At 36.0% G+C, this 13,459-nt stretch overlaps 1 long non-coding RNA gene across 3 annotated transcripts; it reads right to left on the bottom strand.

Moving 5' to 3' along the window:
- Positions 1 to 5,770: 5,770 nt before the first annotated feature.
- Positions 5,771 to 8,177, bottom strand: LOC142663576 (uncharacterized). 3 transcript variants are annotated; one of them, XR_012851111.1, is made up of 2 exons: positions 8,097 to 8,177; positions 5,771 to 6,309 (listed from the first exon to the last, which is right to left on the bottom strand). It is a non-coding gene; the product is annotated as an uncharacterized LOC142663576 (long non-coding RNA). The 3 variants fall into 3 exon arrangements; XR_012851112.1 differs by having other exon boundaries at positions 5,771 to 6,444; positions 8,097 to 8,166; XR_012851113.1 differs by lacking the exon at positions 8,097 to 8,177 and adding an exon at positions 7,895 to 7,961 and having other exon boundaries at positions 5,771 to 6,444.
- Between the last annotated feature and the right edge of the window lie 5,282 nt (positions 8,178 to 13,459).

The raw sequence follows: 13,459 nt of genomic DNA, 5'->3' as shown, positions 1-13,459 counted from the left end.
GATTAGGTGCGGCATTGATGCGGACAGTTGCGGAGGAATTCCGCCATGTGTGGTCATGCCCTAATACTGCCCCTATATACAAGAATATAACTACTATAATACTGCCCCCTATATACAAGAATATAACTACTATAATACTGCTCCTATATACAAGAATATAACTACTATAATACTGCCCCTATATACAAGAATATAACTACTATAATACTGCTCCTATATACAAGAATATAACTACTATAATACTGCCCCCTATATACAAGAATATAACTACTATAATACTGCTCCTATATACAAGAATATAACTACTATAATACTGCCCACTATATACAAGAATATAACTACTATAATACTGCTCCTATATACAAGAATATAACTACTATAATATTGCCCCTATATACAAGAATATAACTACTATAATACTGCCCCTATATACAAGAATATAACTACTATAATACTGCCCCTATATACAACAATATAACTACTATAATACTGTTCCTATGTATAAGAATATTACTACTATAATACTGCCTCCTATATAAAAGAATATAACTACTGTAATACTTCTCCTATATACAATAATATAACTACTATAATACTGCCCCCTATGTACAAGAATATAACTACTACAATACTGCCCCTATATACAAGAATATAACTACTATAATACTGTTACTATATACAGGAATATAACTACTATAATACTGCCACCTGTATACAAGAATATAATTACTATAATACTGCTCCTATATACAAGAATATAACTACTATAATACTGCCTCCTATATATAAGAATATAACTACTGTAATACTGCTCCTATATACAAGAATATAACTACTATAATACTGCCCCCTACATACAAGAATATAACTACTATAATACTGCCTCCTATACATAAGAATATAACTACTGTAATACTGCCTCCTATATACAAGAATATAACGACTATAATACTGCTCCCTTTATACAAGAATATAACTACTATAATACTGCCCCCTATGTACAAGAATATAACTACTGTAATACTGCCCCCTATGTACAAGAATATAACTACTATAATACTGCCTCCTATATATAAGAATATAACTACTGTAATACTGCTCTCTATATACAAGAATATAACTACTATAATACTGCTCCCTATATACAAGAATATAACTACTATAATACTGCCCCCTATGTACAAGAATATAACTACTATAATACTGCTCCCTATATACACGAATATAACTACTATAATACTGCTCCTATATACAAGAATATAACTATTATAATACTGCCCCCTATATACAAGAATATAACTACTATGAGGGTATGTTCACACGAGGTCATTACGTCCGTAATTGACGGACGTATATCGGCCGCAAGTACCAGACCGAACACAGTGCAGGGAGCCGAGCTCCTAGCATCATAGTTATTTACGACGCTAGGAGTCCCTGCCTTGCTGCCGGACAACTGTCCCGTACTGAAAACATGATTACAGTATGGGACAGTTGTCCTGCAGCGAGGCAGGGACTCCTAGCGTCGTACATAACTATGATGCTAGGAGCTCGGCTCCCTGCACTGTGTTCGGTCTGGTACTTGCGGCCGAAATACGTCCGTCAATTACGGACGTAATGACCTCGTGTGAACATACCCTAATACTGCCTCCTATATATAAGAATATAACTACTGTAATACTGTCTCCTATATACAAGAATATAACTACTATAATACTGCCCCCTATGTACAAGAATATAACTACTGTAATACTGCCCCCTATGTACAAGAATATAACTACAATAATACTGCCTCCTATATATAAGAATATAACTACTGTAATACTGTCTCCTATATACAAGAATATAACTAATATAATACTGCCCCTATATACAAGAATATAACTACTATAATACTGCCCCCTATGTACAAGAATATAACTACTATAATACTGCCACTATATACAAGAATATAACTACTATAATACTGCCCCCTATATACAAGAATATAACTACTATAATACTGCCACTATATGCAAGAATGTAACTACTATAATACTGCCCCCTATATACAAGAATATAACTACTATAATACTGCCACTATATACGAGAATATAACTACTATAATACTGCCCCTATATACAAGAATATAACTACTATAATACTGCCCCTATATACAAGAATATAACTAGTATAATATTACCCCTATGTACAAGAATATAACTACTATATTACTGCCCCTATATACAAGAATATAACTACTATAATACTGCCCCTTTATACAAGAATATAACTACTATAATACTGCCTCCTATATACAAGAATATAACTACTATAATACTGCCCCTATATACAAGAATATAACTACTATAATACTGCTCCTATATACAAGAATATAACTACTATTATACTGCCTCCTATATACAAGAATATAACTACTATAATACTACCCCTATATACAAGAATATAACTACTGTAATACTGCTCCTATATACAAGAATATAACTACTATAATACTGCCTCCTATATACAAGAATATAACTACTATAATACTGCTCCTATATACAAGAATATAACTACTATAATACTGCCTCCTATATACAAGAATATAACTACTATAATACTGCCCTTATATACAAGAATATAACTACTATAATACTGCCCCCTATATACAAGAATATAACTACTATAATACTGCTCCCTATATACAAGAATATAACTACTATAATACTGCCCCTATATACAAGAATATAACTACTATAATACTGCCACTATATACAAGAATATAACTACTATAATACTGCCACTATATACGAGAATATAACTACTATAATACTGCCCCTATATACAAGAATATAACTACTATAATACTGCCCCTATATACAAGAATATAACTACTATAATATTACCCCTATGTACAAGAATATAACTACTATATTACTGCCCCTATATACAAGAATATAACTACTATAATACTGCCCCTTTATACAAGAATATAACTACTATAATACTGCCTCCTATATACAAGAATATAACTACTATAATACTGCCCCTATATACAAGAATATAACTACTATAATACTGCTCCTATATACAAGAATATAACTACTATTATACTGCCTCCTATATACAAGAATATAACTACTATAATACTACCCCTATATACAAGAATATAACTACTGTAATACTGCTCCTATATACAAGAATATAACTACTATAATACTGCCTCCTATATACAAGAATATAACTACTATAATACTGCTCCTATATACAAGAATATAACTACTATAATACTGCCTCCTATATACAAGAATATAACTACTATAATACTGCCCTTATATACAAGAATATAACTACTATAATACTGCCCCCTATATACAAGAATATAACTACTATAATACTGCTCCCTATATACAAGAATATAACTACTATAATACTGCCCCTATATACAAGAATATAACTACTATAATACTGCCCCTATATACAAGAATATAACTACTATAATACTGACCCTATATACAAGAATATAACTACTATAATACTGCTCCTATATACAAGAATATAACTACTATAATACTGCTCCTATATACAAGAATATAACTATTATAATACTGCCCCCTATATACAAGAATATAACTACTATGAGGGTATGTTCACACGAGGTCATTACGTCCGTAATTGACGGACGTATATCGGCCGCAAGTACCAGACCGAACACAGTGCAGGGAGCCGAGCTCCTAGCATCATAGTTATTTACGACGCTAGGAGTCCCTGCCTTGCTGCCGGACAACTGTCCCGTACTGAAAACATGATTACAGTATGGGACAGTTGTCCTGCAGCGAGGCAGGGACTCCTAGCGTCGTACATAACTATGATGCTAGGAGCTCGGCTCCCTGCACTGTGTTCGGTCTGGTACTTGCGGCCGAAATACGTCCGTCAATTACGGACGTAATGACCTCGTGTGAACATACCCTAATACTGCCTCCTATATATAAGAATATAACTACTGTAATACTGTCTCCTATATACAAGAATATAACTACTATAATACTGCCCCCTATGTACAAGAATATAACTACTGTAATACTGCCCCCTATGTACAAGAATATAACTACAATAATACTGCCTCCTATATATAAGAATATAACTACTGTAATACTGTCTCCTATATACAAGAATATAACTAATATAATACTGCCCCTATATACAAGAATATAACTACTATAATACTGCCCCCTATGTACAAGAATATAACTACTATAATACTGCCACTATATACAAGAATATAACTACTATAATACTGCCCCCTATATACAAGAATATAACTACTATAATACTGCCACTATATGCAAGAATGTAACTACTATAATACTGCCCCCTATATACAAGAATATAACTACTATAATACTGCCACTATATACGAGAATATAACTACTATAATACTGCCACTATATACGAGAATATAACTACTATAATACTGCCCCTATATACAAGAATATAACTACTATAATACTGTTCCTATGTATAAGAATATTACTACTATAATACTGCCTCCTATATAAAAGAATATAACTACTGTAAAACTTCTCCTATATACAATAATATAACTACTATAATACTGCCCCCTATGTACAAGAATATAACTACTACAATACTGCCCCTATATACAAGAATATAACTACTATAATACTGTTACTATATACAGGAATATAACTACTATAATACTGCCACCTGTATACAAGAATATAATTACTATAATACTGCTCCTATATACAAGAATATAACTACTATAATACTGCCTCCTATATATAAGAATATAACTACTGTAATACTGCTCTCTATATACAAGAATATAACTACTATAATACTGCTCCCTATATACAAGAATATAACTACTATAATACTGCCACTATATGCAAGAATGTAACTACTATAATACTGCCCCCTATATACAAGAATATAACTACTATAATACTGCCACTATATACGAGAATATAACTACTATAATACTGCCACTATATACGAGAATATAACTACTATAATACTGCCCCTATATACAAGAATATAACTACTATAATACTGCCCCTATATACAAGAATATAACTACTATAATACTGCCCCTTTATACAAGAATATAACTACTATAATACTGCCTCCTATATACAAGAATATAACTACTATAATACTGCCCCTATATACAAGAATATAACTACTATAATACTGCTCCTATATACAAGAATATAACTACTATTATACTGCCTCCTATATACAAGAATATAACTACTATAATACTACCCCTATATACAAGAATATAACTACTGTAATACTGCTCCTATATACAAGAATATAACTACTATAATACTGCCTCCTATATACAAGAATATAACTACTATAATACTGCTCCTATATACAAGAATATAACTACTATAATACTGCCTCCTATATACAAGAATATAACTACTATAATACTGCCCTTATATACAAGAATATAACTACTATAATACTGCCCCCTATATACAAGAATATAACTACTATAATACTGCTCCCTATATACAAGAATATAACTACTATAATACTGCCCCTATATACAAGAATATAACTACTATAATACTGCCCCTATATACAAGAATATAACTACTATAATACTGACCCTATATACAAGAATATAACTACTATAATACTGCTCCTATATACAAGAATATAACTACTATAATACTGCTCCTATATACAAGAATATGTAACTATTTGATTTGTTTTGGTTTTTCCAGGAGAACAAACTAAAAAGTGTGACTCGTTTTCTATTTTCCATCTGTAATGAGCGTCAGACAATAACATGTAGATGTATTAGGTGATGTGGAGCAGCATTGTCGGCCTCCTTCTCTGGTTGTAGAGGACCTTGTACGGCCGGTTCTTCTGTGAAGTCACTGAGCAGCATTCCTGAAAATTCGGTATATTTGGGGTTGTCAGGCGTCTTGAATGTTACAGGATCATCTTGTTGTCAGAGTGACTATACAGTAATTATACTTTGCTGGCGGTGGTGTAGCTGTAGGGGGCGCAAAGGTTGCAGGTTGCGGGTTCCCCGACTCAGATTCCTTAGCTGCCCATAAGGCAGGTGGAGGGGCCCTAGAGCTATAAGTATTGGGGGATATTAGTTTGCGTATTTACATGTCTTTATTGGGGGCTGAGAGAAATCAATGTCAGGGTCTGGTTTTTGGAAATAATTGTTATTTTGACAATCTTAATAGTGAATGATGTAATAACAGATAGGAGAAGCGGCAGAGGGGACACATCGGATGACATATAATGGGATCACATCCTTTTCATGGACAGTAGCTGAGAAAGAATGGGAAACTATGATTTTAAAATCAAATGAGCGCGAAGTAGATAATTATTCCAGTAATTAGTGTAAAGGATTCAGGCAGCAGGAGGAGGAGGAGGAGGAGGAGGAGCGCTGTTATATCATCACACCTGTCAGGTAAAGTTATATAAGAGCAGAAACAAGGATGGAAATCAAGTCTCACTGAAGTCATCAGCAGCAGAAAACATTGTTCCCGCCTCGTCGTGTTCATAATCATCATCATCTATCTATAATATTCCCACATGTTCATTCATAGCAAATCCGGTCCAAGATGAGTGCGGAACTATCTATATTATATAAGGAGATCTACAGTATCTATGTGATATTATCTATCTATCTATCTATCTATCTATCTATCTATCTATCTATCTATCTATCTATCCCATATCTATCTATCCATCCATCTATCCATCTATCCATCTATCTATCTATCTCATATCTATCTATCTATCTATCTATCTATCTATCTATCTATCTATCTATCTATCTATCTATCTATCTATCTATCTATCTATCTATCTATCTCATATCTATCTCATATCTATCTATCTCATATCTATCTATCTATCTATCTATCTATCTATCTATCTATCTATCTATCTATCTATCTATCTATCTATCTATCTATCGCTATCTATCTATCTATCTATCTATCTATCTATCTATCTATCTATCGCGTATGTCTATCTATCTATCTATCTATCTATCTATCTATCTGTCTGTCTGTCTGTCTATCTATCTATCTATCTATCTATCTATCTATCTATCTATCTATCTATCTATCTATCTATCTATCGCTATCTATCTATCTATCTATCTATCTATCTATCTCATATCTATCTATCTCATATCTATCTATCTCATATCTATGTATCTATCTATCTATCTATCTATCTATCTATCTATCTATCTATCTATCTATCGCGTATGTCTATCTATCTATCTCATATCTATCTGTCTCACATCTATCTATCTATCTATCTATCTCATATCTATCTATCTATCTATCTATCTATCTATCTATCTATCTATCTATCTATCTATCTATCTATCTATCTATCTATCGCTATCTATCTATCTATCTATCTATCTATCTATCTATCTATTGCGTATGTCTATCTATCTATCTATCTATCTATCTATCTCATATCTATCTATCTATCTATCTATCTATCTATCTATCTATCGCTATCTATCTATCTATCTATCTATCGCTATCTATCTATCTATCGCTATCTATCTATCTATCGCTATCTATCTATCTATCTATCGCTATCTATCTATCTATCTATCTATCGCTATCTATCTATCTATCTATCGCGTATGTCTATCTATCTATCTATCTATCTATCTATCTATCGCTATCTATCTATCTATCTATCTATCTCATATCTATCTATCTATCAATCTATCTATCTATCTCATATCTATCTATCTATCTATCTATCTATCTATCTATCTATCTATCTATCTATCTATCTATCTATCTATCTATCTATCTATCTAATGTTGTTTATCCTGTTGACACACACACAGTATCTGACATACACACTCACTTACTACACTTGGCATTACTAGTGGTACATTATGCCAGTCTGAAGAACTAGTATAGTTGCACTGTATTCTCCTACACGCCACTCACAATTGGTTATACCTGGCGCTGTTCACTGCCACGTTTCTCTTTAGAAATGTGGTGAGAAATTTTTGTAAATTAGTGTAGCCTGGTGGAGTTGGCAGATGACAGTCACTCTCACCCACTTACCCATTCTGGAGGCCACATTCATGACCATTGACTATAATGGGCCATCTAAGCGACCTCCAGAGGAATCCAGAAGACAAAGGAACACAGAGAAAAAAATGTGTCACCCATAGTGACATCATCACGCCCGTGATAAGCCGCCATGACTTGGTGACACGATGTCTGTTTATATCACATGTTATCATGACATATGGGAACAGGTAGCAGCTAAAGAATGAAGAATTCATACAGCAAAAACATTCACTTTTTTTTTATTTTACTATTTTGAATGGCAAAACGTAATCTCTATGTTAATATCTATAAACCCTATGAATTATTTAAAGGAGCCCTACAACAATATAAGTGTTTACCAGGAACATGAAACGGTAACATAGTGTCGTTCTACTGCACAGCCAGTAGGTGTCACTGTCATCTTTACCATGACACTGTAGATAAAACATCCTATAGAAAGGTTCCCTGGTAGGGCGGTGTGACAGGTATATAACCTAGTACTCCGAGTGCCAATGTCAGGTCAACTGAGCAAATGAGTCCAGAAGTGGACAAGAACTGTGAGCGCCGGAAGCTGCACTCGTTAGTCTGTATATTAATTTACTGTGTTTTCTCTCCCAAGTCTATGCTGGCTGGTCACCAGAATGCAGGGAGGCATTAGGGCCACACAGCTCCCCCCGCAGACTGAGATCTGTGTTTCTCTGATTGTTTGCCTTAGACAGGGCAGTAAAGTGGAAGTTAATGGCTGGAGCAAGGAAGAGAGCACAGCAGGAGTAAAGTGAGAGTGCTGCAAGAGTGATATGAGAGTGCTGCAAGAGTGATATGAGAGTGCTGCAAGAGTGATGAGAGAGTGCTGCAAGAGTAATGTGAGAGTGCTGCAGGAGTAATGTGAAAGTGCTGCAAGAGTGATATGAGACTGCTGCAAGAGTGATATGAGAGTGCTGTGCATGAGTGATGTGAGAGTGCTGTGCATGAGTGATGAGAGAGTGCTGCAAAATTAATGTGAGTGCTGCAAGACTGATGTGAGTGCTGCAGGGGTGATGTGGGTGTGCTGTAGGACTAATGTAAGTGTTTTGCATGAGTGACGTGAGAGTGCTGCAAGAGTGACATGAGAGTGCTGCAAGATATGAAGTGAGAGTGCTGCAGGAGGGACGAGTAGTGTTACTGTCTGGCTTTAAAGTTTTTTTTTTAGACTTTTAGGAAAACATGGCTGTCTACTTCAAAAACAGCGCCACACCTGTCAAAAGCTTGTGTGTGGTATTGCACAACAGCCCCATTTAGTTCAATACAGCTGAGTTGCAATACCGGACAAAACCCATAGACAGGAGTGGCGCTATTCCTGGAAGAAAGCAGTCATGTGTTCGGATCCTTTACAACCCCTATAACCAGTTTTTGAAACAGTTATGAAATCTTATTGCCGTGTCATCTATTAAAAAATCCCTGTATTCATCTGGGCCTATGTGCGACTATTGATGGTGTATCACAGTGATATCAGGTTATCTCCACTCTTCTTTGGCCACTGACTATAAAGGACTATCAATGTGGCCTCTGATAAAAGAGGGCAGAACTGTCAGGAGAAGAAGCGGTATGATACTTTTCTAGCGCCGCTGCCACTTTATTCTGATGACATGTCTCCTGACCATGGAGATCAATCGCTGCCGGTTGTGAAGGCATGACATCTATAGTGACATCATGGCAGTCTGTGATTAGTCGCCATGTTCAGGTCACGTGTCGACTGTTAATACAACATGATGGGGACTGCACTGAAAATTAGAATTGTTTTCCTATTTTGGATCAATAAAACTTGATTTTTATGTTAATCTCTATAAACTCAATGTATTATTTAAAGGGGCCCTACAAAGATAATCCAATAGAAGACTTTACCAGGAACATGAAACATTAACATTGTGTAGTTCTGCTAAACAACCAGAAGGTGTCACTGTAATCTTAACTATCACTGACATTTTATTTAAAGTGCCACATTCTAGTTAGTACTTGCATTTCCCGCCCACATTTAGACTCAGTCTGGTGTTCACTCTTTCGTCTTCTATTTGCAACCCTGTATAAACAACAATAAAAAAAAGTTTTAAAAAAACAGGAGCAGGGGTGCTGAAAACGTAAAGGGGTCATGGGTCATTTTTACACCAAAAGTCCAGAAATGCTGTTAATAGCTGTTTTTTTTTTTTCCATTGTTTCTAGCTTTAAAAAATAATAATTATTATTTATTTATTTATTTTCTTCCCTGTGTCCCCCTTGGTGCTCCTGCTAATCTGTGTTGCCGGAGGAGGGTCTCTGAGAGGAATCAGTCTCCTTCCCTCTCTGGCGGCTGACAATATAGTTCCTTCTTACTACCCCTACAGATAGATAACATGGGATCCAGAGTAGTGAAGATATTTATGTGTGACATCCACAGTATGCATTCCCTTAGAAATCAATGAAAATATAATGAATATTTTAACCCCTTAAGGACGCAGCCTAGTTTTGGCCTTAAAGAAGCTCTGTCACCAGATTACAAGTGTCACGTAGGGTTCGTGGACCCACTGGGCCGTACCACCTTGGCGGTATGGCAGCTGGCCAACAGGGCGCAGGTCACAGTCTATAGTTCGTATAGAATACCTGTGGCAGCTCGGACAGTAGCAAGGCAGGCTCGGCTGGGACTAGGCAGCAGGTGGACGTCAGGCGTGGAGTAGCAGGACAGGCGTGGAATACAGCACAGCACGACTACAGCTCAGCACTGCACTTGACCAGGATAACACAGGATACAGGTACGGGGAACACTGGGAACTGGAAAACACTTGGAGACCATTTACATAGACAAACTTTGGATACGACAAACAACGCTCAGGCATTACAGGGAGGGGCACAGCCCTTCTTATAGACCAGGGTGCTCCTGGAGCAATCAGCTTAATCTCCCACCTGCATGCGCTTTGGCTTCTTAAGTCTGAACTGAGCTCGCGCGCGCACCCTGGTGGTCACTGTGGAACAGGACGGCCCTATGTGCAGACATCTCTGGAGAGAAGGGCGTCGACTGGATGGAAGGAGTTTGTGGTCAGCGACCACGGACGTTACAAATGGTGCCCTACCTCCTACATAATGTGATCGGCGCTGTAATATAGATAAAAACAGTGGTTTTTATTTTGCAAAACAATCATTTTTGACCAAGTTATGAACAATTTTAGATTTATGCTAATTAGTTTCTTAATGACCAACTGGGCTTTTTTAACTATTTACCAAATCGGCGTTGTACAGAAAAGTGTATGACGCTGACCAATCAGTGACCAATCAGCGTCATACACTTATCATTCCAGCCCAGCTTGTTTCACTTCGCAGCGTGGTCTCGCGAGATCACTCTGTGCTGTGAGTAAGTCCCACAGAAACATTACCGAAGTGTCGGGAGTGTGAATAGACATCGCGTCCTGGCTGGAGGTGATGTCTATTCACTCTCAAGGCACTTTGGTAACGTTACTGTGTGAGTATGTGACAGCACAGCGTGATATCGCGAGATCACGCTGTGCAGTGAAAGAAGCTGGGCTGGAATGAAGAGAAGTGTATGATGCTGATTGGTCACTGATTGGTCACTGTCATACACTTCTCTTTACAATACCCAGTTGGTAAAAAGTTAAAAAAAACTACCAGTTATCTATTAAGAAATTAATTAGCATAAATCTAATATTGTTCATAATTGGTCAAAAATTATCGTTTTTAAAAATAAAAAACACTTATTTTCTTTTTTTTAGGTTCCAGTTCAGTTCTGAAGCAGCTTTGAGTGGCTTATATATTAGAAACCCCCATAAAATGCCCCATTTTAGAAACTAGACCCCCTCAAAGTATTCAATACAGCATTTAGAAAGTTTATTAACCCTTTAGGTGTAGGGTAGAATTTAAAGCAAAGTAGAGGTGAAATTTACAAATATCTTTTTCTTGTTAGAAAATCCTTTTTATTCCATTTTTTTCTATAAGACAGAAAGTTTTACCAGAGAAACACAACTCAATACTTATTGCCCAGATTCTTCAGTATTTAGAAATATCCCACATGTGGCCCTAGTGTGGTAATGGACTGAAGCACCGGCCTCCGAAGCAAAGGAGCACCTAGTGGATTTTGAGACCTCCTTTTTATTACGCACCACGTCTGGCTTGAAGAGGTCTTGTGGTGCCAAAACATTGGGAACCCCCCAAAAGTGACCCTATTTGGCAAACTACACCCCTCAAGGAACTTATCGAGGGGTATAGTGGGCATTTAGATCCCACAGGTTTTTTTTGCTGCATTTTGTGGAATTTGGCTGCGCAATTGAAAATAAAATGTTTCTAATAAAAGGTACAAATTTTTAATTTTGACAAGGAATAAAGGAGAAAAAGGCCGAAAATGTCTCCCATTGAATTCAATGGAAGGCGGAGGTGAAAACCGCTCACAGGAAAAGGAAGCGACATGCCCTATCTTCTGGCGTTTACGTCTCTGACCTCCCATTGACATCAATGGGAGGCAGAGAAAGCGTTTTTCACAGCTTTTTTTGCCCGCGGCGCTCAATGGCCACAAGCAAAAAAACTCGGTAAATGGCAAGAAGGCAGGTCAAATTCCAGATGGAATTTTGAGGCAGATTTTTCTGTCTGCAAAAAACTCCTTGATGGGCCTTGATGTTTTCTTAATGACCTAAATGCGTGTTCAGATAAAGGTTATTGCTTTGACCTTTTCTGGTAATATTGCATTTTTTTAGCGTTCGTGTGCCGCAGGCGATTAGAAAAGCATGATAGACACATCTCAACAAAAACGCAACGTTTTACTGCGTTTTTGTTTTTTCTTCAAAATGGTGAACTTTATTGTTCATTTGTTGTATTGGAAATTACAACAAACTTTATTTGGTCCCTTATTTTTTGTTTGTTCCAACTTTATTTTGCACTTAAAAATCATGAAAAAAAATTTGGTTTGTTTTTTTGCACATTTTTTATTTTTACCTTGCCCCCCCCCCCCCCCATTTTGTGTTTGCTTGTTCAAATTCATGCTTTTATGGCCCTTTGTTTTCATACAGAACGCTGCTATGCAATATAATGTACGGTTATGCGCCCATCATTTACTTCGCACTCGTTAAGAACGCTTAGATGGTAAGATAAATGTTCAAAATGTTCTATTTGTTACCTTGATCTATTCCAACTTTGTTTTTAATACCATGCAATTCTTGCGTGATGGATAGATTGTAAGCTTTTTGTCCTGCTTTTAGATGTAAAAAATGAAATTGCAATTTTTAAACTCTTGAGAAATAAAAAATTGTGAAATGACCTTATACCGGATCGATCCACGCAAAGAAGATGCCTACTATACATAGTGTAAAGATGTGCTCGAGAATGTAAATATACTCTTAACCCTTTAGTGACCGGCCTATTTT

This window comes from Rhinoderma darwinii, chromosome 11 (genome assembly GCF_050947455.1).
Source record: "Rhinoderma darwinii isolate aRhiDar2 chromosome 11, aRhiDar2.hap1, whole genome shotgun sequence".
Lineage (NCBI taxonomy): Eukaryota > Metazoa > Chordata > Amphibia > Anura > Rhinodermatidae > Rhinoderma > Rhinoderma darwinii.
Note: the sequence above shows the minus strand (reverse complement) of the source record. Positions and strands in the feature narration are given on the sequence as shown.